General features: G+C 37.0%; 1 protein-coding gene across 1 annotated transcript in view; it reads right to left on the bottom strand.

The window, feature by feature from the left end:
• Positions 1 to 2,097, bottom strand: part of TANK (TRAF family member-associated NFKB activator) — a 160,788-nt gene extending 158,691 nt beyond the window's left edge. Inside the window, exon 1 of the mRNA XM_006872020.1 lies at positions 1,982 to 2,097. The gene's annotated coding sequence lies outside the window, so the exon portion shown is untranslated. The remainder of the gene's footprint in view (positions 1 to 1,981) is intronic.
• Positions 2,098 to 6,144: the final 4,047 nt, after the last annotated feature.

A 6,144-nucleotide genomic window follows, 5' to 3' on the forward strand; every position in this document is an offset into this window, starting at 1 on the left:
CTGAAAAGAGTGGATACACTTTAACGTGAAGGCTTGATTTTCAGTTATTTGGTATTTTCGATAAATGATTTATCTCAAAGCACCAGCCAACGTCATTCTTAATGCTAACCACTAGGGAAATTCCCACTGAGATCAAGAACAAGACAAGGTTGACTGCTATTGCTTCTGTTATTAAATATTTTTCTAGAAGTTCTGGTCAGTGTGATGAGAAGAAAATAAGTGAGGAGACAAAATTATTCTGATTTTTCTATCTAGGTATAACATGTGAATTGCCTGAAAATATTTAGAACACATAAGAGACAGGTAAAATGATCAGGTGTAAAATAAAATTACTGAATCAATAACATTCCTAAATGCCAGCAGTAACTGATTTGAAAATAAAGTGGAAAATTATTCTTATCAAAATGGTGTAAGCACCCCTCCCAAACACACACACACACACACACACACACACACACACATCTTTCTCCTGCAGTTAGCTGTGTACTTTAACCACTACACTACCAGGACTCCTCCTGGATGTTTATCGAGGCCTTACAACATGGAGAAACATATATCTGTTCACAGTTGGGCAGGTTCTATTCTATAATTATAATTTCTCTCAAATTAAGGCATACATTTCATGAAACTCTAACCAGAGCTACTTATAGGAGCATTTCACAGATTTATTTTATATCTCAGCTAAACATCGCCTTCATGGTCACAAGCATTTAAGGGAAGTAACTAGATGTTGTCCCAATTCTGCATGTAAATTGAACTGCCTGACTTGGGCTCAAGGGTAGGAGCCTTAGTCAGGTTAGATAAAGTACACAGCTCCACCATCCTTCACTGGCTCTGAAGCTGGCTGCACTAAGGCAGAACAGTGTGTGTGACTGTGCACATGTGGAAGTGTACCAGACTACTCTTGCTTGAAGACAGGGGTGGGCAGTGGGAAGAAGAGAGATGGAGTCTCTAGGACTGACTCGACTGCCCTGAGACCTCGGGCAAGTCCTCTTCCTTTTCTGACTCCACATTTTTTCTCCTCCATCTGTAATATGGATAAGGAATCTTCAAAATACTGCTTTAATGTTCTAAGATGGTAGGGCAATGGTAATGCAGAGCCATGAGAAAGGAATGTATGTGGATTTATGTTTAAACCCTGGCCCAGGAGGCACTCAAGCCAGTGGTCCTGGTGGATTAATGGGCCGGACTGCAAAGTCAGTTTGAACTGTGAGGCTGGTGGTGCAAGCTCACTGTAACCCAGGATTTTTCTTAAGAACCATGCTAACATGGTATTTTAAAAAATACATATTCAATTTTGCTTGTGGAACTAAAAGAGCCAATTATCAACAATAAGACTGGGTTACTGTAATTTAAACTAAGTTTAAATGTCCTAAAATTGGAGATGCAGAGTTGCTTATGAGATTAACACCTCAATGTAAAGAAACATTGATTAGCATGTGTTTTGTTTTTTTTTTTATGAGATGGAAAAACACTTAACCTGAATTTAGCATGGACAGACTGGATCAAGGTGGAATTAATTTCTTACAAATATAAACAAAAAAGTTTGAATACAATATAGAATTAATTTACTTTTCAGCAAGAAAAGAGCAATCTAATAAACTTTATGAAACATAGGCCAAATACACATCCTTAGTCTTACGTTATTTTATAATAAACTAATTGTTGGAGAAGACTTTCATTCCAGTTAGGAACTAAAAAAAGATCACTTCAAAGAGAGACATAACTTCTATCTTGAAAGTTGGATGAAAGTTAAAAAGATCACAGTATTTAATTATTTTCTTGGGTTCTGGCCAGGCACCCCATTATTAAAGCTGATTTTCCAACTATGACAATGAATACGAAGGCATTATTGAATCATGTCATAAATTACTCACACAGCAAAAGCAAGAGTAGAACAAATTTGCAACACTTCAATTCAAGGCATCCAGGCGACTTTGCTAAGTTGAGAATTGGTAGGAACTACTGAAGTTTTGATTACCTCTTCTCCAGGTTACAAGTCTTCCTTCACAGATTATTTATTCCTCTTTAAAGATCTAGGCAGATACACAGTCTGGAAGTAAATCTGTATCCACAGGCCCTAGCAATGCTGCCCAACAAACTGTCCTGAGCTCTCCCTTGTGTTGAACTGGGAACTTCCACTGAGAAATCCCCTGGCTTGAAGACTTCCTTATTTGTAGACGTCAACAGCCAATCATGGCAGACTATTGAAATGAAGCGAAGGCTACCAGAAAATATTCTGTAAACCACCCGTGACTGTGGCTCTGACTTCCTTTTGAAGTGGAGGTACTTTACTTGAAGAGTTAGGAGATTTTACTAAAAATCCAGAAACTGTAAACATAGAAGTATTTTTGGACTAAGTGTAGTTTCATGTAAAAATTTGTGAAAGTACATTTCTTTAATGAATGGACTTTTTGACCTTTTAAAAAGTCACTTGTTGACCTAAACAGTGTATTTATAAATAGTAGATAAAGTCCAGATTTGAGCATAGTTGTTGTCTTATTTATCTAGTATTGCTGTAACAGAAATACAAGTGGGTGGCTTTAACACAGATATTTATTTCCTCAGTTTAGGAGGGCTAGAAGAATTCAGGGCACCAGCTCTAGGAGAAGGCTTTTTCTCTGTTTGCTTCTGGGGAAGGGCCTTATCTCTTGGTCCATTGGTGATCTTCATCTGGCATAATTTAAATCCACTCCCATCTCTGCTGGCTTGTTTTATCTCTTTTAGATATCAAAAGAGATTAACTCAAGAAGACCCCACACTAATCCAGTTTAATGAACATAACAAAACCAACCCATTCCCAAATACTATTGTAACCACAGACATAGAGGTTAGGATTTGGGAGGGACACAGTTCAACTCATAGCAGTTGTCTTTGTTTCATGCCTATGGAGAGCACAAGGACAAAGTTTAGTAATAATATTTATGCTGGATTTCATAGCTTGACTTTAGGTTCTTAGAAGGAAGGGTTAAACAAGGAGGTTTTAGGTTCCTTCAGCTCTTGAGACCACCTTTCTGCTTTGAAGAACTAAAACTCAGGGTTGAATATGTTCCAACATACTGGGGACTCTACAAATACGTATATTTCTTTCTGGTGGTGGCTCCATAAAATAAGCACTGGACTTTAAACTACAAGGTTGGAGGTTCAAGCCCACCAGCCACTCTGTGGGAGAAGGATGAGGTTTTCTGCTCCCATAAAGATTGAAAAAGTGTAGGAAACCCTGACAGGGTAGCTGTGCGTCAGAACTGGCTTGATGGCACTTAACAAGAATGGAGTAAAACATCAAGTTTTATATTCAAATGTCAGTCAGTACATGTGGCACAGGCATTTTTTTAATTATAATTTTTTAAATTTAAAAATGTCCTGAGATGCCACCTGTTTCATTTTCTTTTTATAACATATGAGGATACAGAAGAGGGCAAATGCCCAGTGTCACAAACAAAGTTAGTGTCAGCAATCAGTTTATAATCTGAGTCTGTTGAAACCATGTATGTTTCTTTACCACTGCTATACTCTCTGTGTATGTTTATTACACCAGACAAAAGGCCATAACATTTGACTGATCTCGTTCAGCACTTGCATTTTATAGAGGAAGTGTCAGAGACCTTACTCAAAATTCCATAGTTAATAAAACTAGAACTTGGAACTTCTGGTTCTAAGTCTAGGTTATTTTCCACATTGAAATATCACCCTCTTTTAGATTATGTTGAATAAACCTGAAGTATTTCTACTCACGATGAAATTATTCTGTAAAAAGGAAATAATTTTGAATGTGTCTCAAATGCTAAACTGACTTATGATTAAAACCATTCCATTACTCATCTAACATATAATGAAGTATTAATTTCCTTTAGCACCATGTGTTTTATAACTGTCTTACTAATGAAATATCAAATGTTAAACTTTCTTATAAGCAATGGAAAAATAAAACCTACCTAATACTGTGAATATAACAAAACAAATCTAAGGGGAAAAAAATGAGACAGCCACTCTTGGAAGGAAAATCTTCTTTTCAAGAATATATATTTTTAAATTAGCAGGGTTTTAAAAACAGCTTAAAAGAAAAAGCAGCCTTCATGTTTAACTGGGAAATACCCCTTTCATTGGTCTATCCATCCTGTGCCGCCCTCCTGTATTTATTTACTTTGGCTTGTGAGCTCAGCTGACACCCAACCTCCAGCAGAACTAACTAGTCTGGGTATGCTAGCTTCGCCTGGTGGTGTCATTGTGAGCATGGGGGTGGCAGGGGACAGACTGCATGGGGTGACAACTGTCAAACAGGGTCACATAAAACAACCGTGTATAAAATTTTTGTGTGGTGTTTCAGCAGAAATTTATAATTTTTATAAAAATATTCATGTATTTAATTAGAACAGTAAGAATATTTTTCATAAGCCCAGCTGGCATGTATCAATATACCTACAAGGCCAAATAAAACTTTATATAAATTTCCTTTTGAAACTTTAAATGTGCTGCAGTCAGAGCTGTCTATATTGTCCAATTACAATGTTTCAAATCACTTGGTTTCATTTATACGTACTACAACCACAGCCTATTGTTTTCTTGCTGCTAGTATTTTTATAGTCACTGATTTTGTCAAAGTTTCTGTTGTTTGAGTTATAATATTGTGGTAAGTCATATTTGTGAATCTATCTCAATAACTGCTCATTAGTCTCCAGTTGTTAAAGGTGATTCTTCTGATGCTAGCATGTATTCTGCAGACAACCAAAAGTGGAAAAGGCATGATTTGAAGCAGAAGCAAGCACTGCTTCAAATGAGTGATACTGTAAATGAGATGAGTGACAGTCAGGAGAGAGATGGGTAAATTTTTGGTGCTATGTCTTTCTAGAAGATACCAGTTCCAGATCATTTTCAGGTTGAAACCATTAAAAGGGGAAATTCTTCTTTCTAAAACAAAGATGGATCTTTTGGTATTGCAGCAAGGCAAGATGCAATAGCAAAGAAAGATGCATGTCAGCTTTTAAAGAGTGCTTTTACAAGGTGATGTCAAATGTTGAGAAAATTCTGTGACCATGGATGGTTTACTCATTAGTGAGAACTTACTCAGTTTTTGCTACTACTGTTCACTGTTAGTGCTACAGATACGCCTTCCAAATTTATGACTAGGTTTCAAAAGTGGTAGAAATGGAGCCTGAAAGTATAGAACCATGAGACATATGAAGAGCACCCATGTTGCCTTGAAAAATGGAAAATTTTGGCAGCAGTACAGATGCTACACAGAACTGAAACTGTTGCTTTGATGGAAATGGAGAAGCAAAAGTAAACGGACATCTTGCACTGATTGCTTGATATCACATTGTTTCTTGCCAAGCAGAATCTGGCATTCCATGACCACAAAGAAGAGACACCCTTGGTGAATAAAGGAAAAGGAAACTTTTTTGAGATGTTTCAGTTGCTCTAAAAATTTAATGAAGTGCTGAAAAAGAGCACCTAATGAGATGAAAATGAGGCACATGTAAACTTGAAGTATCAGTCTTTTATTTTGTACCCAAAACTCAGAATAAATTGATAAGTGCCTTGGAAAATCATATGAAGGAGAGGTTTATCATGGAAATAAAGTCTGAGAATTACTTGGACAGCATTTCTGACATTATATACTGACCAGATGTCTGAAGGGATCAGATATGTAAAATTCAATAATAGGAATGTTTAGTGAAATAAGTCTTTGTAGGATATTTCTTAGTAAAGGAGAAAAAACTGCTGTCCTCAGTCAGTTCTGACATTCTTAAAAATCTAGAAAGTGATAGACAGGATATAATAATGTGCCTTGCTTAAGGTTATGATAATGCTATGGCTGGAATCTACCACTACGGCTGGAATCTACCACTCATCTGTCAGTTTGTCATACTGTGTTGTGGTGATTCTGGAACTATGCCACAGGTATTTAAAATACCATCAGGATCACCTATGGTGGACAGGTTTCAGCTGAGCTTCCAGGAGAAGACACACTAGGAAGCAGGAGAGACAGACACTTCCAAACATTCAGTCACTGAAAACCTTATGAATAGCAGTGGAACACTGTCAACACCAGATTTTTGAATACTGAGACATGATGAAGTGCACCAGAATATTGTCAGTTATAGTGCTCTGGTAGCGTAGTGGTTATGAATCGGGCTGTGAACC

The sequence above is a fragment of the Chrysochloris asiatica genome, unplaced genomic scaffold (genome assembly GCF_000296735.1).
Source record: "Chrysochloris asiatica unplaced genomic scaffold, ChrAsi1.0 scaffold00181, whole genome shotgun sequence".
NCBI lineage: Eukaryota > Metazoa > Chordata > Mammalia > Afrosoricida > Chrysochloridae > Chrysochloris > Chrysochloris asiatica.